At 44.0% G+C, this 22,364-nt stretch overlaps 1 protein-coding gene across 50 annotated transcripts in view; it reads left to right on the top strand.

Annotated features, from left to right (window-relative positions):
• The window catches only part of ATG13 (autophagy related 13), a 59,399-nt gene that overhangs the window by 1,705 nt on the left and 35,330 nt on the right, over positions 1-22,364 (top strand). For 24 of the 50 annotated variants that reach the window (XR_012423277.1, XR_012423275.1, XR_001484896.3 and 21 more), the window contains one exon: positions 12,873-12,928. The exons of 10 other annotated variants lie outside the window; for them this stretch is intronic. The gene's annotated coding sequence lies outside the window, so the exon portion shown is untranslated. Of the gene's footprint in view, positions 1-4,858; positions 5,020-12,872; positions 12,929-15,156; positions 15,294-22,364 lie in introns of all 50 variants that reach the window. 16 more of the 50 variants (XM_074013786.1, XM_045371748.2, XM_074013778.1 and 13 more) reach the window with 3 other exon arrangements.

The raw sequence follows: 22,364 nt of genomic DNA, 5'->3' as shown, positions 1-22,364 counted from the left end.
AATCTTTAAAAGGATTTTAAGTCTCTAAAAGGATTTAAAGGTTATTTTAAATAATTAGCTGCTTTTTTTTTAATGTCCTTGGAAGGTAGATTTCTTGCTTTTTTTTTTTTGAGGTGGAGTTTCACTCTTGTTGCCCAGGCTAGAGTGCAATGCGCGATCTTGGCTCACTGCAACCTCTGCCTCCCATGTTCAAGCGATTCTCCTGCCTCAGCCTCCCGAGTAGCTGGGATTACAAGCATTTGCCAGCACACCCAGATAATTTTGTATTTTTAGTAGAGATGGGGTTTTTCCATGTTAGTCAGGCTGTTACTGAACTCCCGACCTCAGGTTATCCGCCCTCCTTGGCCTCCTGAAGTGCTGAGATTACAGACATGAGCCACGACGCCCAGCCAATTTCTTGCTTTTAACTAAAGAGTAAGTGTGGGCCAGTTTATTAAAAATCCTCTGAAGGGGCCAGGCAGGGTGGCTCAAGCCTGTAATCCCAGCACTTTGGGAGGCTGAGGCAGGCGAATCACGAGGTCAGAAGTTCAAGACCATCCTGGCCAACATGGTGAAACCCCGTCTCTACTAAAAATACAAAAAATTAGCTGGACGTGGTGTTGGGCGCCTGTAATCCCAGCTGCTCGGGTGATTGAGGCAGGAGAATCGCTTGAACCCAGGAGGCGGAGGTTGCGGTGAGCCCTAGGTCATGCCACTGCACTCCAACCCGGGAGACAATGCCCCTCTGTCTCAAAAAAAAAAAAAAAAAAAAATCCTCTGAGGACCAGTATAGGTTACATAGACAATTTGTCTGTTTTGTTTTTTTGTTTTGTTTTGTTTGCAATGGAGTTTCACTCTTGTTGCCCATGCTGGAGGACAGTGGCATGATCTCGGCACACTGCAACAACCTCCGCCTCCCAGGTTCAAGCAATTCTCCTGCCTCAGCCCAAGTAACTGCGATTACAGGCACCCACCACCACGACTGGCTAATTTTTTGTATTTTTAGTAGAGATGGGGTTTCGCCATGTTGGCCAGGCTGGTCTCCAACTCCTGACCTCAGGTGATCCACCCACCTCGGCCTCCCAAAGTGCTGGGATTACAGGTGTGAGCGACCGCACCAGGCCTGGCAATCTGTCTTATCCTGGTATTTTTTTGTATGCGCTTGGTCATAACAGAAGGGATGAGAATGTGAATTACCACTGCTTAGAAAAACAACTCAATTGGGCTGGGCACGGTTGTTCACACCTGAAATCCTAGCACTTTGGCAGGCTGAGGCCGGCAGATCACCTGAGGTCGGGAGTTTGAGACCAGCCTGGCTAACATGGAGAAACCCTGTTTCTACTAAAAATACAAAAATACCCAGGCGTGGTGGCACGTGCCTGTAAGCCTAGCTATTCAGGAGGTTGAGACAGGAGGATTGCTTGAACTGGGGAGGCAGAGGTTTCTGTGAGCCGAGATCACGCCATTGCATTCCAACCTGGGCAACAAGAGCGAAAACTCCGTCTCAAAAGAAAAACAAATCAATTAACATGCATGGTTGACTTAACAGGGTCTCCTCAGTAAAAGTAAAGGTAAATCAAGAATTCATAGAAGTCATAACTTACAGAAACCTCCTATGGAGCAGAAAAATAAAATGAAAAAAGTAATAACTTAGTATTGCTGTTTTGGAAAATGCTGCTTTCACTTTTGATTCATACACGTGAAAGAAATAGTAAAGAAGTAATTAAGAATCATTTTACATTTTTTTCTTTCTTTCCTTCCTTCCTTCTCTCTTCTCTTCTCTTTTCTTTTCTTTTCTTTTCTTTCTTGAGTCTTGCTCTGTTGCCCAGGCTGGAGTGTAGTGGCGCAATCTCAGCTCCCTGCAACCTCTGCCTCCCCGGTTTAAGCGATTCTCCTGCCTCAGCCTCCTGAGTAACTGGGGTTACAGGTGTGCACCATTACACCCGGCTAATTTTTGTATTTTTAGTAGAGACGGGGTTTCTCTATGTTGGTCAGGCTGGTCTCCAACTCCTGACCTAGTGATCCACCCACCTCGGCCTCCCAAAGTGCTGAAATTACAGACATGAGCCACCGCGCCCGGCGATATTTGCTTATTATTTTGAGTTGTTGATACTTTCTTTTTACATGGAGTCTGTAGTTTATAAAATGATGAATTTGTCTACTTAAGAGTTGGGGGGAAGAGTTACGGGTGTGTACTGGCAGTAGGCTGTGGATTTGGAGCTGTGAAAGCTTCTCCCAAGGCTATTCAGTCTTGTTTCTATTTGTTTCTTGGGGTTTCAGTGTTTCTAAACTAAGTTTTAGGTTAATATCTTGAGTTTTCATTTCCTTTTGCATGTAGGTAGTTTGATTATGGATCTTACATTTATGTGCTCTTCTGACTTGTGCTTTTAATGTTTTGAGAGCAATTTGCCCACCTCTCAACGTTGCCATGATAGATGGCAAACCTCTTTGTGGCTTCTCCAGGATTTTTTGAGCATCTGTGATCAAGGAAAGGAGCACCTGGCTCTGGGGCTTGATGCAGGGTACAGGGCTTTTACCTGCCTATAAGGTTAAGGTCATTTCTTCCAACCCTATTCTTACTCTCATGTGTTTGTCAAAAGGACCTAACCCTAGTCCCTTGTAGGCCTCGGTTCCCTGGCATCAGATTTCTCTTACATCTATAGCTTTGATTGTACTCTGTATGGAATCTGGGATATCTCCCGTTTTTCTAGTTTAGCTGTGTGTCAGAACATTTTTATTGTCATTTTATCTACATCTTTATGTGTTTGTAGTGAGAGGGGGAACTGACAGCATCAGTTCAGTCCACCCTGTTGATGAAAGGCTACTTAAGAGATTTTTTTTTGGAGATGGAGTTTTGCTCTGTTGCCCAGGCTGGAGTGCAGTGAAGCAATCTCAGCTTACTGCAACCTCTGCCTCCCAGGTTCAAGCGATTCTCCTGCCTCAGCCTCCCGTGGAGCTGGGATTACAGGTGCCCGCCTCCACACCGGGCTAATTTTTTGTATTTTTAGTAGAGACAGGGTTTTACCATGGTGGTCAGGCTGGTCTTGAACTTCTGTCCTCAGGTAATCCACCTGCTTCAGCCTCCCAAAGTGCTGTGATTACAGACATGAGCCACACTGTACATGGCCCGCTTCAGAGTTTTTTTTTTTTTTTTTTTTTTTTGCCGAAGTCTTGCTCTGTTGCTCAGGCTGGAGTGCGATGATGTGATCTTGGCTCACTGCAACCTCTGCCTCCTGGGTTCAGGAGATTCTCCTGCCTCAGCCTGCTGAGTAGCTGGGACTACAGGCACATTCCACCACACTCAGCTACTTTTTGTATTTTTGGTAGAGATGGGGTTTTGCCATTTGCCCAGGGTGGTCTTGAACTCCTGGACTAAAGCAATCCACCTGTCTCAGCCTCCCAAAGTGCTAGGATTACAGGCATGAGCCTCCGCGCCTGGTCTCACTCATGTTTATCATGGCTTAATGCATTAAAGTCTTTGCCACCTTCATTCTTTTTTTTAATCCAGAAACATTTTAATCTGTTAAAAAGCAAAGGCCGGGCGCGGTGGCTCACGCCTGTAATCCCAGCACTTTGGGAGGCTGAGGCAGGTGGATCACAAGGTCAGGAGATCGAGACCATCCTGGCTAACACGGTGGAACCCCCGTCTCTACTAAAAATACAAAAAAAAAAAAAATTAGCCAGGCATGGTAGCGGGTGCCTGTAGTCCCAGCTACTCAGGAGGCTGAGTCAGGAGAATGGCGTGAACCCAGGAGGCAGAGCTTGCAGGGAGCCAAGAACGCGCCACTGCACTCCAGCCTGGGTGACAGAGCGAGGCTCCATCTCAAAAAAAAAAAAAAAAAAAAGCAAAACAAACAAACAACAAAAACCCAAAACTACTTTGCTCCTTTTCACAATAGTGCGCATTTATACCATAATTTAGTTACGGCTACAAAACATCAGAAGATTTCTTTTTTAATGTATCTTCTCTATGGAATTAAAAAAAAATTTTGTGTGTACCCTTCTAGTCTTTAATTGGTAAAATATGTCCCAAAAAAGAAACTATTGCATTTAAGCCACATCACCAAAAAACAAAACGCAAAACCAAAAAAAAAAACAAACAACCGAGCATAATAACGCTTTTACTGATGTGTCTTACAGATTGACATGACCAAAGCCATATGTTTTCATTTAATTTCCATTTCCCCCTCCCACAACATGCACCAATTGAATATATGCTCTGGGAGCCATAAAATTACCAAACATCTACCTCTTCAAAAGAATGCATTAAAAAATATATATATGTATTTTTTTTTTCTTGAGATGGAGTCTCGCTTTGTCGCCCAGGCTGGAGTGCAGTGGCGCAGTCTCGGCTCACTGCAAGCTCCGCCTCCCAGTTTCACGCCATTCTCCTGCCTCAGCCTCCCTAGTAGCTGGGACTACAGGTGCCCGCCAGCACACCCAGCTAATTTTGTATTTTTAGTAGAGACGGGGTTTCACCGTGTTAGGCAGGGTGGTCTCCATCTCCCGACCTCGTGATCCACCCGCTTCGGCCTCCCAAAGTGCTGGGATTACAGGCGTGAGCCACCGCGCCCGGCCAAGAATGCATTAAAATATTTTAAAGAATTTTTTTGTTGTTTAAAAGGTGAAAAAAATGTAAACAAGAAACTGATTCACTCCCTTACTTCATGCATTCACAATCTAAACCAAAAACGAATTTTTTTTTTCTTTTTTTGAGACGGAGTCTCGCTCTGTCGCCCAGGCTGGAGTGCAGTGGCGTGATCTCGGCTCACTGCAAGCTCCGCCTCCCGGGTTGACGCCATTCTCCTGCCTCAGCCTCCCGAGTAGCTGGGACTACAGGCGCCCACCATGACGCCCGGCTGATTTTTTGTATTTTTAGGGGAGACAGGGTTTCACCGTGTTAGCCAGGATATTCTCAATCTCCTGACCTCGTGATCCGCCCGCCTCGGCCTCCCAAAGTGCTGGAACTACAGGCGTGAGCCACCGCGCCCGGCAAAAACGAAATTTTAAAGCAAGAACAAACTACTGCTGCAAGTTTTTGTAAGTCCATTTTCTCTGTACACGCAAACTGCTCACTACTGAAGGGAAAAAATATATAATCCATGGTGTCTGCTGATTCAAAAGGGAGAAACAGGTTGTCATTTAGTATCCAAAAACTGATACATGTATGTTCTGCTTTTATAGTGTATGTTTTTCTCTTTTCTGTTTTTCATATCCAAAACTTGTAAATGCTATTTTAGGGGTACAGCAGATTAGATTCCAACACTTGGTGAACAGAATTCACAAGCTGTGACAAAACTGACAAAACTCTGTCATCTTTGGGGTGCAATTTTGTTTATATACACTGTATGTGTATATTTATTTTAGATTTGGCTGTAGTGGACTGGCCGTGGTTCAAGTGCCACTTTCATTCTAAGGCAAGGATATGCTATGATGAAATCTTGGAAGTACAGCTAGAGTCATCATTCTATCTGTTTGAAAAAGTGTATTTGGGCCAGGCGCAGTGGCTCACACCTGTAATCCCAGCACTTTGGGAGGCCAAGGCGGGCGGGTCACGAGGTCAGGAGACCATCTGGGCTAATACCGTGAAACCCCATCTCTACTAAAAATACAAAAAAAAAAAAAAAAAAAATTAGCCAGGCATGGTCGTGGGCACCTGTGGTCCCAGCTACTCGGGAGGCTGAGGCAGGAGAATGGTGTGAACCTGGGAGGCAGAGCTTGCAGTGAGCCGAGATCGTGCCACTGCACTCCAGTCTAGGTGACAGAGCGAGACTCCGTCTCAAAAAAAAGAAAAAAAGAAAAAATGTATTTGAAGTACGTCCATAAAGAAAGAGACCTAATTTTAGAAGACCTTTATGCTGGGTGAAAGTGTTTCTCCACTGTATTATGGACCATATGATGGCAACTAGTTTTGTTTTTTGTTTTGTTTTGTTTTGAGACGGAGTCTGTCTCTGTCACCTAGGCTGGAGTGCAGTGGCGTGATCTTGGCTCACTGCAACCTCCACCTCCTAGGTTCAAGCAGTTCTCCTGCCTCAGCCTCCCAAGTAGCTGGGATTACAGGTGTGCACCACCACACCCAGCTAATTTTTGTATTTTTAGTAGAAGTGGGGTTTCACTGTGTTGGCCAGGCTGGTCTCGAATTCCTGACCTCAGATGATCTGCCTGCCTTGGCATTCCAAAGTGCTGGGATTACAGGCCTGAGCCACCACACCCGGCTGACAACTAGTTTTTTTGTTAATTTGATTTTTTTAAATTCAAGTCTACAGAAAAGTTGGAAGAATATTACAGTGAATTTTTATGTACTCTTCTCTTAGATTTGCACATTGTTCGCTCTTCACCACGTTACTTCATTTCTTTGTCCTATATATTGTGTAACTATTATTTTTGCATTGTGTTTACACATTCTTATTCTTTTTTTTTTCTTGAACCCTTGAGAGATGTTACTTTTATCTCTTATTAATAAGAGTGTGGACTAAAATGTAATTTTATCAAATTCAAAAAAAATTTTTTTTTTTTTGAGATGTAGTCTCGCTCTGTCGCCCAGGCTGGAGTAGAGTGGCGCAGTCTCGGCTCCTGCAACCTCCACCTCCTGGGTTCAAACAGTTCTCCTGCCTCAGCCTCCTGAGTAGCTAGGACTACAGGCATGCGTCACCACACCCGGCTCATTTTTGTATTTTTAGTAGAGAAAGTGTTTCACCATGGTGGCCAGGCTGGTCTGGAACTCTTGATCTCAAGTGTTCACACGCCTCAGCCTGCCAAAGTGCTGGGATTATAGGCGTGAGCCACTGCAAGCAGCCAAATTCAGGAAATTTAATATTGATGCAATACTGTTACTTAGTATACAGTTGGGTTCAAATGTTTCCAGTTGTTTCAATACTGTCATTAACAGAAACTTTTTAGAAAATCCAGGAACCAGTCCAGAATCAAGCTTTAGCTTTGCATTTAGTTGTCATACTTTATTCTCCTTTAATCTAAAATGGTTCTTCAGATTTTTCTTTTTTTGGTCTTTTATAACAATGACGTTTTTGAAGAGTGATGAGCTGATTATATTATTAAATGTCCTGTCTTTCAATTTGAGCTTATCCAGTCACTTCCTCATGGTTAGTTTCAGGTTATACAGTTTTAGCAAGAAAGCTATGTAAGTAATACATCACATCAGAAGGGATGGGACATCAGTTTCTTCAGTTGTTGTCCAGGCCAAGGTGAAAGTTCCCCTTCACCCTTGAAAAAAATCAGCTCGTTAGCTCATTGACTGGGCATGATTGCTCGTGCTGTAATCCTAGCACTTTGGGAGGCTGAGGTGAGAGGATTGCCTGAGTGCAAGAGTTTGAGACCAGCCTGAGCAACATAGTGAGTTGCTATCTGTATAAAAAAATAAAAAATTACCTGGGTGTGGTGGTGTGTACCTGTAGTCCCAGCTGAGGTGGGAGGATTGCTTGAGCCTGGGAGGTCGAGATTACAGTGAGCCATGATCGTGTTACCGCATTGCAGCCTGAGCAACAGAGCAAGACCTTGTCTCCAAAAGATAATCAACTCATGCACAAGGCCAGGTTCCTAATCCCAACACTTTAGGAGGCCAAGATGGGAGGATCACTTGAAGCCAGGGGTTCCAGACCAGCCTGGACAACATACAAGATCGTGTTGCTACCAAAAAAAATAAAAATAAAAACCAACTCACAAAAGGCATGTGAATTGGAAAAAAAGACATACAGATTTTTTTTTCCCTAAGGTACTTTTGCTATAGCTTCCTCTTTCTTTCTTTCTTGCTTTCTTCCTTTCTTTCCTTTCTTTCTTTTTGATACAGGGTTTTGCTTTGTCACCCAGGCTAGAGTGCAGTGACATGATCACAGCTCACTGCAGCCATAACCTCCTGGGTTCAAGTGATCCTCCCACATCAGCCTCCTGAGTAGCTGGGACTATAGGCGAGCATCACACCCAGCCAATTTTTTGTATTTTTGTAGATAAATGTTACCCAGCCTGTTCTTGAATTCCTAAGCTCAAGCTATCCTCCTGCCTCGGGGTCCTAAAGTATTGAGATTATAGGCGTGAGTCACTGAGCTGTCCAAAGCATACAAATTTATCACAGAGTGATTACCTATCCCCCCAGGTGGTTCAGAAGGTTACATACCATTCTGGCAAAACAAGTTATGGAAACCTGGAGAAGAGGAATTCTGCTGAGGGGATTACTAGGGAGAATGAATGGATCAGGGAACAGAGATTAACTTGTACATTATCTTGTAAAAGAGTCCATTTAGGTGTGGTTACATTCTTGGTGTTACAGTGTACAGAAGAAAAACAGTTGTTCCTTTGGGTGGGTCTGTATTTTAGGCGCATAAAGGAATTTAAGCTACTGTATGCTTTGGAAGAGAAGGTGTGTGGATGGAGTGAGGTATCAAGAGATACCTTGAGGTTTCTTTGGTTCAGCTTAGCCATATTTGGGGGTATTGATTTCTTTTGTTTTTTGAGACAAGAGTTTTGCTCTTGTTGCCCAGGCTGGAGTGCAGTGGTGCAACCTCAGCTCACTGCAACCTCTACCTCCTGGATTCAAGTGATTCTCTTGCCTCAGCCTCCATGTACCACCATGCCTGGCTTATTTTTTAAGTAGAGACCGGGTTTCACCATGTTGGCCAGGCTGATGTCAAACTTCTGACTTCAGGTGATCCACCCGCCTCGGCCTCCCAAAGTGCTGGTATTACAGGCATGAACTACACGCCCTGCCTGGGTATTGATTTCTGAGCCCCAGTATCAGTATATTATCTTTGACAACTTTGTTAAGATTGTATCCACCAGGTTTCTCTTTGTAATTGATAAGTAGTGACCTGTATTCCCATAGATTGTGTAAATATCTCATTTATAAATAAAGTTTCACCCAGAAATTTCAGCGTTCCTTGGTGACTTGCTTAACCCAGTTATTCCTATAATGGTTACAAAATTGTCATTTTCTAAGTCTACTATTCTTCTTACATTTATTTATTGCATTATACTATAAAGAAGTGTTTTCCCATCTTCATTTATTGCACAGTTACCTTTGAAGCCAAAGTGTTAGGAGGAAGATGTGAACGTTTGCCATAGAAAAAAAGGACTATGTCAGGAAAGGATTGTATCTGCTCTTCCACTGTTAGCTTAAGAAATAAGACTGGGTGCGGTAATCCTGTAATCCCAGCACTGTCGGAATCCGAGGCGGATGGATCACTTGAGGCCAGGAGTTCGAGACCAGCCTAGCCAACATGGCAAAACCTCATCTCTACTAAAAATAAGAAAATTAACCCGGGCCAGGCGTGGTGGCTCACGTCTGTAATCACAGCACTGTGGGAGGCTGCAGTGGGAAGATCACCTGAGGTGAATTTTTTTTTTTTTTTTTTTTTGAGACGGAGTCTGGCTCTGTCACCCAGGCTAGAGTGCAGTGGTGCAATCTCGGCTCACATGATGAAATTCCGTCTCTACAAAAATTAGCCAGGCATGATGGCGGGTGCCCATAATCCCAGCTACTTGGGAGGCTGAGGCCAGAGAATCACGAACTTGGCAGGCAGAGGTTGCAGTGAGCTGAGATCGCACCACTGCACTCCATCCAGGGTGACAGAGCAAGACTCTGTCTCAAAAAATAAATAAATAGAAATGTAAAATTATAAACTTAATTTTCATGCTTTCAAAACCTACATGTTCTGACATGATAAACATGAGTTTAGAAGCTTTTTTTTTTTTTGAGAAGGAGTTTTGCTCTTGTTGCCCAGGCTGGAGTGCAATGGCGCGATCTCGGCTCATCATGACCTCTGCCTCCTGACTTCAAGCAATTCTCCTGCCTCAGCCTCCCAAGTAGCTGAGATTACAGGCATGTGCCACCATGCACGGCTAATTTTTTTTTTTTTTTGGATTTTTAGTAGAGATGGGTTTTCTCCATGTTCATCAGGCCAGTCTCGAACTCCTGACCTCAGGTGATCTGCCTGCCTCAGCCTCCCAAAGCGCTGGCATTACAGGTGTGAGCCACCATTTCCAGCCTGAATTTAAAAGCATTTTTTTTTTTTTTTGAGACGGAGTCTGGCTCTGTCGCCCAGGCTGGAGTGCAGTGGCGCAATCTCGGCTCACTGCAAGCTCTGCCTCTCAGGTTCACGCCATTCTCCTGCCTCAGCCTCCCGAGTAGCTGGGACTACAGGCGCCCACCACTACGTCCGGCTAATTTTTTGTATTTTTAGTAGAGTCGGGGTTTCACCATGTTAGCCAGGATGGTCTCGATCTTCAGACCTCGTGATCCGCCCACCTCGGCCTCCCAAAGTGCTGGGATTACAGGCGTGAGCCACCACGCCAGCCTTTAAAAACATTTTTAAGGCCAAGTGCAGTGGCTCATGCCTGCAATCCCCAGCAGTTTGGGAGACTGAGATGGGAGGATTGCTTGAGCCCAGGAGTTCACAACCAGCCTCGGCAACAAAGCAAAGCCCCATGTCTACAAAAAAATACAAAAAATTAGCTGGGTGTGGTGGCATGCTAGTCGTCCCAGCTACTCCAGAGGCTGAAGTGGGAGAATCACCTGAGTCCGGCAGGTTGAGGCTGCAGTGAGTAGTGATCGAGCCACTGCACTCCAGCCTCAACAAAGGATTGAGACCTTGTCTCAAAAACAAAAACAAAAGCAAAAAAAGGCAGGAAAAAGAAAGCATTTTGGCCAGGCCTAGTAGCACATGCCTGTAATCCCAGCATTTGGGAGACCAAGGTGGGCAGATCACCTGAGGTCAGGAGTTCTAGATCAGCTTGGCCAACATGGTGAAACCCCATCTCCATTAAAAATACAAAAATAAGCTGGCATGGTGGCGTGTGCCTCTGGTCTCAGCTACTCAGGAGGCTGAGGCAGGAGAATCACCTGAACCTGGCAGGTGGAGATTGCAGTGAGATCGCGCCACTGCATACCAGCCTTGGCGACAGAGTGAGACTCTGTCTCAAAAAAAAACCCAAAAACAAAACCCTGCATTTTAAATTCCCAAAGTGTTAAGTATTTGTCAGGAAGTTGTTTGTTTGTTTGTTTGTTTGTTTTTTGAGACAGAGTCTGGCTCTGTTGCCCATGCTGGAGTGCAGTGCCACGATCTCGGCTCACTGCAAGCTCTGCCTCCCGGGTTCACGCCATTCTCCTGCCTCAGCCTCCTGAGTAGCTGGGACTACAGGCGCCCACCACCATGCCCGGCTAATTTTTTTTTTTTTTTTTTTTTGTAGTTTTAGTAGAGACAGGGTTTCACCATGTTCGCCAGGATGGTCTCGATCTCCTGACCTCGTGATCCGCCCGCCTCGGCCTCCCAAAGTGCTGGGATTACAGGCGTGAGCCACTGCGCCCGGCCTTGTTTTTTTTTTTTTTAATTGCAGGCAAAACATTCTATTATTTCTGTAATAGTTTTGTGGTTACTGCTTATAGACTTCGTGTAAGTAGAAGTAGGCATTATACAGATGTGAAAGCAATGTTGTTAATTTGCCAGGAACTGTTACTCAGAAAAACTGAATTTAGGATTCATTTTTAGAATCAAGGAAATATTAATTGGTTAACTGTTCATTGTTAATATTAGATTAGTTCCATATACATCTAACAGTCTGTTCTCTACACAGCAACCTGAGCAGTCCTTTTTAAAAATCTACTTGATTGAGGTGTAACTGACATACAATAAATTATATCCATTATAAATTTACAGTTTGACAAGTTTTGGCAAATGTGGAAGTCTTATAATCACCACCACAATCAAAACATGGAAATTCCTATCAGTAGAACTTTTCTCCCTACCATTTCTGCCTCCACTCCCAGCCCCAAGTAATACTGATGTTTTCTTTTCTTTTTTTTTTTTTTTTTGGAGGCGGAGTCTCGCTTTGTTACCCAGGCTATAGTGTCTGTGCAGTGACGTGATCTTGGCTCACTACAACCTCCTCCTCCTGGGCTCAAGAGAGCCTCCCACCTCAGCCTTCCAAGCAGCTGGGACTACAGATGTGTGCCACCATGCCTGGCTAAGTTTTGTAGTTTTAGTAGAGAGGGGGTTTCACCATGTGGGCTAGGCTGGTCTTGAATTCCTGACTTCAGGTGCCCCACCCACCTCAGCCTTCCAGAGTGCTGGGATTACAGGTGTGAACCACTGCACCTGTCTGATACTGATCTGTTTTCTATCACAAGAGACTACATTTACCTTTTCTAGAGCATGGTATAGATGCAGTCACACTCATAGTGTGTATCTTTGTGTCTGCTTTCACTTTGTATTATGTGAGATTCATCTGTTTGTGTTCATAAAGAGGTTTTTTGTTTTCTTTTTTTTCGAGATAGAGTCTCGGTCTTGTTGCCAGGCTGGAGTACAATGGCACAATCTCTGCTCACTGCAACCTCTGCTTCCCGGGTTGAAGCCATTCTCCTGCCTCAGCTTCCCAGGTAGCTGGGATTCCAGGAGCCCGCCATCACACCCGCCTAATTTTTGTATTTTTAGTAGAAACAGAGTTTCTCCATGTTGGTCACGCTGGTCTCGAACTCCTGACCTCAGGTGATCCACCCGCCTTGGCCTCCCAAAGTGCTGGGAATACAGACATGAACCACTGTGCCTGGCCAACCTTGCTTAATCTTAATAAGCACTTACTACTTTCAAACATATTTTAAGTATTTTTATTGTCAGTTTCCCCCTTGTTAGAATACAAGCGCCATAATATCAGGAACTTTCGACTGATTACAAATTTCTGGTTAAACATGACAGGGTGACTACATATATCTGTTCTGTTTTGTTTATTTATTTTATTTTTGGTCTCCTAAGGCTCTGTCATCCCAAAGATACTAAGTAACAGGCAGAATTGGATATGGCACAAATTTCTGTTTAAAGAGATGCGGTCTTGCTCTGTTGCCCAGGCTGTTGTGCAGTGATATTCACAGGCATGATCATATTTCTCTACAGCATCTTGGACTCAAGTGATTCTCCTGCCTCAACCTCCTGAGTAGCTGGGACTACAGGTATGTGCCACCAGGCCCCACTTCTTTTTAAACCATATAAAATTATAGTAAAGGAATAAAATGGATATAAACGTGCAAGAATAGAACGGGAAAAGTAGAGAAGGAGAGTTTCTCTACGTTTTTGGGAGAAGGAAACCTAGAGGAGGAATTTTAACTGTTTTAACAATGCAGAAGCAGCAGCAGCCTAAGAGTGAAATGAAGTTGGAACAGGAAGTGAACTGATTTGAACCAAGAACCCTGTAATGGTTCCAGACTAGAGGTTCTCGGTAGCTGAGGTTCAGGGAAGGCTCCAGATTCAGAATAACAAACACCGCTTGTGTGTTTCGTGGTGAGTGAGTGGACCAGTTACAAAGGCCAAATGGAGACAAATATGGTAAAATCAATTTACCTGATTTCTCATTCTGCTTGCTGCACCCAGAAAGCTGATAGGTAGACTTATGCTTGGCCCTGGCAAGAAATTAGAGGCCTTTTTTTTTTTTTTTTTTTTTTTGAGACAGGGTCTCACTCTGTCACCCAGACTAGAGTGCAGTGGAGTGGTGCAATCACAGCTCACTGCAGCCCTTGACCTTCCAGCTTAAGCAGTCTGCCTACCTCAGCCTCCCCAGTAGCTGGCACTATAGGTGCACGCCACCATGCCCGGCTACTTACTTTTTTTGCAGAAACAAGGTGTCACTATGTTCCCTGGCTGGTCTTGAACTCCTGGGCTCAAGTGATTCTCCTGCCTTGGCCTCCCAAGTAGCTGGGACCACAGGTGCATGCCACCACACTTGGCTAATTTTTTTTTTTTTTTTTTTTTTTTTTTTTTTGTAGAGACAGAGTCTCTCCATGTTGTCCAGGCTGATCTCAAACTCCTAGGCTCAAGAGGTCATCCCACCTTGGCCTTCCAAATTGTTGGGATTACGTGTGTAAGCCACCATGCCCAGCCTGTTCACTTTTTATTTTCCAATAGTTCGTTGACATCTTTGATTTGTTATTTCTTCTACTGTCTTTGGGCTTTATAGCTTTTTTATGTCTGTGCTTTTAATTGAGGATTAGGAAGATAGTTTAAATATGTCTTTTTTATCTGCCTGTTTAAGTAGAACCCTGTACGTATGTATGTAAGTATAAATTAATGAATGACAGGGTCTCACTCTGTTACCTAATTTGGAGTGCAGTGGTGCAATCATAGCTCACTGTAGTTTCAAACTCCTGGCTCAAGCAATCTGTCCACCTCGGGCTTCCAAAGTGCTGGGATTTTAGGCTTGAACCACCAGGCTGGCCTATTTCTTTATTCAAAATTAGAATTTCAGTACAAAAGTAAGTAAAAGATGTAGAGAACCTGTTTATCCAGTTAAATGTTTTCCATTCGTTTATTATTACCTTTTGCAATTAAGTAGTGTGATAGAATCTTCTGTCCAGCATTTGGAAGTCAGTGATTATCTATAGGCATTATCTAACAATGGGATAATTTGTTTTTTTGGTAATTGTTCAAAAACATTTAGTCTGGTCTGGGTGCCATGGCTCACAACTCTAATCCCAGCACTTTGGGAGGCTGAGGTGAGAGGATCATTTGAGACCAGGAGTTCGAGACCAGCATGGGGAACAAACGGAGACACCCGACCCACCCCCCAGGTTTCTGCAAAAAATTAAAAAATTAGCTGGGTGTAGTGACACATACCTGTGGTCTCAGCTACTCGAGAGGCTGAGATGGGAGGATCACTTGGGCCCAGGAGGTCCAGGCTTGCAGTGAGTTTTGATGGCACCACTGCACTCCAGCCTGGATGACAGAACAAGACCTTGTCTCAAAACAAAAACAAAAAAGCATTTAATCTGATACAAGTCTATACATGTTCTCTTACACTTTGGGAACCTCAAAGTGTTATTTGTTAGCAATTTCCATTTGCAAAAGTGATGTGCAGAGATGTTGCAAAATTGAAATTGCTATTTAAAGTCCAATAAATAGTTTTTGTTACTACTCAACTGTCTTGTCATGAAGAAAGGTCTTAATTAAATGAGATTACTTCTAAGACAAGAAAACCTGTATCAAGTCATGGGACAATAAGTGTAGATGAAGTTTAAAGGGATAGCAATATTTGTGGGAACATTATAGAGTATAATTTTTTTTTAACTGATGAAGGCATTTTAGAAACAGTGACATGATACATTTAATCAATTATTCATGAATGGGAACTACATAAATTTTTTGTGAAAACCTGAAATTATACATAGTAATTGGGTTATATCCCTAGGACAGAAAATTTTAATAACAAGATAGTATGCAGCTCACGGGAACTTACATATTCAGCATATTAGCAGGAAAGAGGCAAGAAATTTGAAGAACTTGCAGAAAAGTTGCACAGTAAATGAGAGACTAGAATGCTCAAAGGTAAAGTGGCCTTGATTTGAAGTAAGTGGTAACCTAAAAGCTCTTTTTCTTTGGCTTAGTCTCCTAGCAGCTGATGTGTGGCCTTAAAACCTATACTATCAAGGAGTCTCCGCCCTTAATGTAGACAGTCATTTTGGCCATAACAAGAATTGTGGCAGTAAGTAGTCTGCAAAGTCTGAAGAGAAGAAAGTCAAATACATACGTTGTCAGGTGCCTCTATAGACTTTTGGCAGTAGAACCACCAAACCATTTGCCCCTGTGGTAGAGAATGATATGTGAAGTTTATAGTGTGGGGTGATACCAGGTAACCATCTGGTACTATTTTACTTCCCAAAACAGTATGTTTTTAGGAAAGATAACATCCTTATACTTGACACATCTCTTTCTCTCTACTTTCTCAAAAATTGGATTCATGGGCCTAGCACAGTGGCTCACAACTGTAATCCCAGTGCTTTGGGAGGTGGGGGTGAGAGGATCACTTGAGGCGAGCAGTTTGAGACCAGCCTGGGCGACAGAGCAAGACCCTGTCACCAAAAAAAGAAAAAAAAATTTTTTTTTTTTTTGGTGACAGGGTCTTGCTCTGTCGCCCAGGCTGGAGTGCAAGGGTGGGATCTTGGCTCGCTGCAACCTCCACCTCTTGGGTTCAAGCTATTCTGCCTCAGCTTCCCGAGTAGCTGGGATTAAAGGCGCCTGCCACCATGCCTGGCTAATTTTTGTATTTTTTAGTGGAGATGAGGCTTCACCATGTTGGTCAGGCTGGTCTAGAACTCCTGACCTCATGATCCACCAACCTCAGCCTCCCAAAGTGCTGGGATTACAGGCCTGAGCCACTGCACCCAGCCCCCCAAAATTTTATTTTATTTATTTTTTTAGAGACGGAGTTTTGCTCTTGTTGCCTAGGCTGGAGTGCAGTGGTGCAATCTTGGCTCACTGCAACCTCCACCTCCTGTATTCAAGTGATTCTCGTGCCTCAGCCTCCTGAGTAGCTGGGATTACAGTCACCTGCCACTGTGCCCACACCCGGCTAATTTTGTATTTTTAGTAGAGACAGGGTTTCGTCATGTTGGTCAGGCTGGTCTTGAATTACTGACCTTAGGTGATCCGCCCACCTCTGTCTCCCAAAGTGTTGTGATTACAGGTGTGAGCCACCATGCCTGGCCAAAAATTTTTTTTAATTAGCTGCGCGTGGTGGTGGGAGTTTATAGTCCCAGCTACTTGAGAGGCTTAGATAGGAGGATTGCTTGAGACCAGGAGTTCCAGGTTACAGTGAGCTATGATTGTGCCACTATGCTCTAGCCCCGGCAACAGTGTGAGACCCTGTTTCAAAAAAATATATATATGTGCTATATAAACAGTCTCTTGTAATTTGTGTTGTCCCCAAAACCTTGATTGAATTAATAAAATTAGTTTCTTTTACTTCATTAAGACCACAAATAAATGAAAGAAATTTTTTAGTTTCCTAAGCCTGAATATTGGAATCCTGGACTTTGGTACAGGATCACCATTTGCCACTTTCAGTGACTAGACTCTTTGCTGAAAGTGTCAGCAGGCCTCTGATCACCTTTTTGAAATCACTTAACCTATTTTCTCAGCTGACTTTGCCTGGAATTTATTTATTTTTTAATTTAATTTTATTTTATTTTATTTTGAGACAGAGTCTCGCTCTATCGCTAGGCTGGAGTGCGGTGGCGCAATCTCGGCTCACTGCAGTCTCCACCCCCCAGGTTCAAGAGATTCTCCTGCCTCAGCCTCCTGAGTAGCTGGGATTACAGGCATGTGCCACCACACCCAGCTAATTTTTTTTTTTATTTTTAGTGGAGACGGGGTTTCACCATGTTGGCCAGTATGGTCTCGATCTGATCTTGTGATCCACCCGCCTCGGCCTCCCAAAGTGCTGGGATTGGATTCTTTTTTTCTTTTAATTTAGTTTAGTTTTCTTTTTTTTTTTTTTTTCCTTTTTTTTTTGAGACGGAGTCTGTCGCCCAGGCTGGAGTACAGTGGCATGATCTCAGCTCACTGCAACCTCCGCCTCCCAGGTTCAGGCAATCCTCCTGACTCAGCCTCCCGAGTAGCTGGGACAATAAGCATGCACCAACACACCCAGCTAATTTTTGTATTTTTAGTAGAGACAGCGTTTCACCGTGTTGGCTAGCCTGGTCTTGATCTCTTGACCTTGTGATCAGCCTGCCTCAGCCTCCCAAAGTTCTGGGATTACAGGCATGAGCCACCGCATCCAGCCATTGATAAAGAATTCTACCAACTGCAGATTAAGGATCAGTGGTTGCCTAAGGATAAGGAGTATTAAAGAGTGGCTAAAAGGAGGCATGAGGAAACTTTTGGGAACTATTGGGGTTCACTATTTTGTTTTTGGTGATGGTTTTACCGTACATAAGTATGTTAAATCGTATTAAATTGTATACTTTCAACATATTGTTTGTTGAGAGCTACAACTCAGCCATTTTTATTTATCTATTTTGAGATGGAGTCTCACTCTGCTGCCCAGGATGGGATGCAGTGGTGCAATAAAACAAAACGTTTCTATGAGAAAATATAGGAGAATATCTTCATGATTTGCAGATCAGCAAAAATTTATTTTCTTTTCTCTTAATTTTAATGATTAATCTTTCGTTTGATGGTTAGCACTTTTTTATGTTCAAAAAAATAATGTTTTTCCCAGGTTCAAGTGATTCTCTTGCCTAAGCCTCCCAAGCAGCTAGGATTAGAGGCATGCACGACCACGCCTGGCTAATTTTTGTATTTTTTGGTAGAGACAGGGTTTCGCCATGTTGGCCAGGATGGTCTCAAATTCCTGATCTCAAGTGATCTGCCTGCCTCAGCTTCCCAAAGTGCATCAAAGCTATTTTTAATATGGAAATAAAGAGCACCCAGATGAGAACAAGCAAAGGCTGTTCAGAGCAAAAGAGTCAGCTGTTACCATTTGCATTTGGCAGAGACTCAGAAGCGGACAGAGGAATGGGAAAGCTTTATAGTTGGAGGGGAAAGGAGAAGGTTTCAGGTTTGCCCTAATTGGAGGCTCCTGGCATAGGGCAGCTGGAGGCAGCCTGACTAGAAGCAGAGCATCCTGTGTGATTGGTTAGGAGGTGCGTATTTGGCTTTCTTCAGTTGGTCCTAAGTTGGAGGCCATGGGGACCAAAATGGTAGGGTATTATTAAGACCTAGCTCTTTTGGACTAGTGGTTTTTTGTTTTCATTTTTAATTTATGATTGATACATAATAATTATACATATTTATGGGGTTCATGTTTTGATGCATGTCTAAATTGTATCGTGACCTATTCAGGATAATTAGCATATTCATCACCTTAAACATTTATTGTTTCTTTGTGATGAGAACATTTAAAAACCTCTCTTTTTGGATGGGCGAGGTGGCTCATGTCTGTAATCCCAGCACTTTGGGAGGCTGAGGCAGGTGAATTGCTTGAGTCCAGGAGTTCAAAATCAGCCTGGCCAATGTGGCATAACCCTGTCTCTACTAAAAATACAAAAATCAACTGGGCAAGATGGCGCAAGCCTGTAATCCCAGCTACTCAGGGAGGCTAAGGCACCAGAATCGCTTGAACCCAGGAGTCGGAGGTTGCAGTAAGCCAATATCGCACCATTGCACTCCAGCCTGGGTGACAGAGCGAGACTCTGTCTCAAAAAACAAAACAAAACAAAACAAAAAAACCTCTCTTTTGGTATTTTGAAATATACATTATTGTTAACTCTAGTCATTCAGCTATGATATAGAACATCGGAACTTAATCTTCCTCTCTAACTGTGGCCTTGTACCTGTTGACAAATTTCTTGCCGTCATTCTACGCCCTACTTCCCTATCCTCTGGTAACTCCTATTCTACTCTCTACTACTTTAGTAACAACATCTTAGATTCCACATGAGTGAGATCATGCAGCATTTGTCTTTCCATGCTTAGCTTATTTCACGTTATTAACATAATGCTCTCCAGGTTCATTCATGTTGCTGCAAATGACAGGATTTTACTCTTTTTCTGTTGGTAATTTCCATGATATATATATTCCACTTTTTTTTTTTTTTTTTTTTTTTTGAGACAGAGTCTCACTCTGTCACCCAGGCTAGAGTGCAGTGTTGTGGTATTGGCTCACTGCAACCTCCGCTTCCCGAGTTCAAGCCATTCTCCTGCCTCAGCCTTCCAAGTAGCCTTGTCTACAGGTGTGTGCCACCACAGTCGGCTAATTTTTTGAGGAGTCGTCTCACTCTGTTGCTCTGGCTGGAGTGCAGTGGTGCGATCTCGGCTCACTGTAACCGCTGCCTCCTGGGTTCAAGTGATTCTCCTGCCTCGGCCTCCCGAGTAGCTGGGACTACAGGCGCCCGCCACCATGTCTGGCTAATTTTTTGTAATTTTAGTAGAGAAGGGATTTTACTATGTTGGCCAGGCTGATCTCTAACTCCTGACCTCATGATCCGCCTGCCTTGGCCTCCCAAAGTGCTGGGATTATAGGCGTGAGCCACCACGCCCAGCTTCCACATTGTCCTTATCTTCGTTGTTAGACATTTAGGGTGATTCCATATCTTGGCTGTTGTGAATTAAGCCTATTGTTATAGTGGTTATTGTTGGCTTCCTGGACTCGTTGCTAGAGATAGTCTGACTTCATTGACTCAGTGTAGATAGTAGGTTGGCTTCTTGTGCTGGTTGCTTCAGGTTGTGGGTCAGAATTCTGTCTTTATATATATGTTGTCCAGCTGTAACTCTTATAGGTCCATTGTTCATTTTGTGCAGTGAGTATGCCGAGACACTGGATTGCAACAGAGAAAGAGGTTTAATTGTAGGGCTGCCCAAAGAGGAAACGGGGAACCCTCAAATCTGCCTCCCCGGGGAGTTTGGGGGTAGAGTTTGAATTTAAGAGTTTGGGAGTGGGCTGAAGTGTGGAGATCATTGATTGGTCAGAGTATGCAGGGTAAAGTCATGGCATAGAGAGATGAAGAAGCTATATTCTTACGCTGGTTTGGTTTCTCTGTGGGGGTCTTTTTTTTTGAGACGGAGTCTCGCTCTGTCGCCCAGGCTGGAGTGCAGTGGCTGGATCTCAGCTCACTGCAAGCTCCACCTCCCGGGTTTACGCCATCCTCCTGCCTCAGCCTCCTGAGTAGCTGGGACTACAGACACCCGCCACCTCGCCCGGCTCATTTTTTGTATTTTTTAGTAGAGATGGGGTTTCACCGTGTTAGCCAGGATGGTCTCGATCTCCTGACCTTGTGATCCGCCCGTCTCGGCCTCCCAAAGTGCTGGGATTACAGGCTTGAGCCACAGCGCCCGGCCTCTGTGGGGGTCTTTAAACTGTTTGGTGTCAGCTATTCAGGATCCGCTTAGGCAATTTTTTTTTTTTTTTTAACAGGGTCTTGCTCTGTCGACCAGGTTGGAGTGTAGTAGCACAATCTCGGCTCACTGCAATCTCTGCCTCCCAGGGTCAAGCGATCTTCCTATCTCAGCCTCCTGAGTAACTGGGACTACCATGCCCTGCTAATTTTTATATATATATTTTTTCTAGAGATGGTGATTCACCATGTTGCTCAGGCTGGTCTCGAACTCGTGGACTAAAGTGATTCTCCCACCTTGGCCCCCCAAAGTACTGGGATTACAGGCATAAGCCACTGTGCCTGTGTACTTAAGCAATTCTTAAACAAAAGTCTTATGATTCTAACATCAGGGAGCCTAGCTATAGAATAGTAGGGATGTGGCCGGGCACGGTGGCTCAAGCCTGTAATCCCAGCACTTTGGGAGGCCGAGTCGGGCGGATCACGAGGTCAGGAGATCGAGACCATCCTGGTTAACACAGTGAAACCCCGTCTCTACTAAAAAAAAAATACAAAAAACTAGCCGGCCGAGGTGGCGGACGCCTGTAGTCCCAGCTACTCGGGAGGCGGAGGCAAGAGAATGGCGTGAACCCGGGAGGCGGAGCTTGCAGTGAGCTGAGATCCGGCCACTGCACTCCAGCCTGGGTGACAGCGCGAGACTCCGTCTCAAAAAAAAAAAAAAAAAAAAAGAATAGTAGGGATGCAAATGGTTACAAGGAAGTGGGTCAAAGTGCAGCCTGATTAATGGTTAATTATATTTCTGTCCAGAATTCTTGTTAATCTTCTAAGAATGGCTTCATAGCCGTTGTCTGTTAGTATATTCAGTCTCTTTTTAAAAAATGAAAAATAGGTCAGGCGCAGTGACTCACGCCTGTAATCCCAGATGGTCAGGAGATCGAGACCATCCTGGCGAACATGGTGAAACCCCATCTCTACTAAAAATACAAAAAAAAATAGCCGGGCATGGTGGCGGGCGCCTGAGGCTGAGGCCGGAGAATGGTGTGAACCCAGTGGGGCGGAGCTTGCAGCAAGCGGGGATCGCGCCACTGCACTCCAGCCTGGGCGACAGAGCAAGACTCCGTCTCAAAAATAAATAAATAAATAAAAATAAATTAAAAATAGGTTCCATCAGAATGGCAAGCCACCTCTGGGGAAGATATTTGCAGTATGTGTATCCAACGAAGTACTTGTATCCAGAATATATGTTTAAAACTCCAGTAAGAAAAAGAAAACCCAATGGTAAAAATGGGCAAAAGGCTTAAACTAGCACTTCACAAAAGAGGGTGTCTTAGCTGTAGCCTGTGGTTGCAGCTACTTGGAGGCCGAGGCAGGAGTATCGCCTGAGCCTGGATGCGTGAAGCCGCAGTGAGCTATGATCATGCCACTGCACTCCAGCCTAGGCAACAGAGCAATATTTTGTCTCACAAAATTAAAAAATACAATAATAAAATAGGATATCCAAATTGCTAATAAGCATATGTAAAGGTGCTAATAGGGGAAATTTCAGTTATCAGGGAAATGCAGATTAGATGAGATACTACCAGATACTACTATCTTTACCAGAATGGCTGAAATTAAAGAATAAGTATTACCAAGTGGTATATAGATTTATAGCAGCTGGAGCACTCAAACACTGCTGCTGGGACTGTGAACTGGTACAGATACTTTAAACCTTTCTGGCAGTGTCTATTTAAACTAAACATATGTACCGTATACTCAGTGACCCACCATTAACATTCCT

The sequence above is a fragment of the Macaca fascicularis genome, chromosome 14 (assembly GCF_037993035.2).
Source record: "Macaca fascicularis isolate 582-1 chromosome 14, T2T-MFA8v1.1".
NCBI classification, from domain to species: Eukaryota; Metazoa; Chordata; class Mammalia; order Primates; family Cercopithecidae; genus Macaca; species Macaca fascicularis.
The sequence above is the reverse complement of the archived record's forward strand: the minus strand, read 5'-3'. Positions and strand labels throughout refer to the sequence as shown.